The sequence below is a fragment of the Alosa alosa genome, chromosome 10 (genome assembly GCF_017589495.1).
Source record: "Alosa alosa isolate M-15738 ecotype Scorff River chromosome 10, AALO_Geno_1.1, whole genome shotgun sequence".
Classification (NCBI taxonomy): Eukaryota; Metazoa; Chordata; class Actinopteri; order Clupeiformes; family Clupeidae; genus Alosa; species Alosa alosa.
The window spans coordinates 33,093,869-33,094,403 of record NC_063198.1 but is presented as its reverse complement, the minus strand read 5'-3'; positions in this window follow the sequence as shown (position 1 = coordinate 33,094,403).

The window sequence follows — 535 nt, the reverse complement described above, 5'->3', positions numbered from 1 at the left end:
CAGCGACTTTATCTGCCAGTTTAAGACAGTCGTCATTCTCCCCTGGGTGACCGGTTTGAGGTCATTAAGCAATCGAATATGTCACACAGGTAGCGGTTTTTGACACCCAGTCCTCATCACTAAAATGTACAGCTTTTTTAAAAAGAAAATATCTAGGCAGCTCTCAGCTCAAACACTCTGGCCAGTGACCTGCTAAAGATGCTTGTTTTTGTTGCTCATTCTAGCAGTTTAGCTAACCGTGTGACATACCGTTAAGCAAGAACTGATCAATGTAGTAAACTGACACAAAAAGAACAGCATGGCGCTGAAGGCAATATGTAAAAGTGTTGAAGCGGAACAGACAGACATAAGAAAATAGACCTTGCAAAAATGCAAACATCGTGCAATCAAACAACTGCATATATTTATCTGTAAAAGCGTGACATTATTCGCAATTAAATTTAGTTTAGTTTGCATTTTTTTTTTAAACACATGTAAGTGAGCTCACGGCCAGGTTAGGAATGTCCATGACCTGGTACCCGGTCCACTGGCCGGC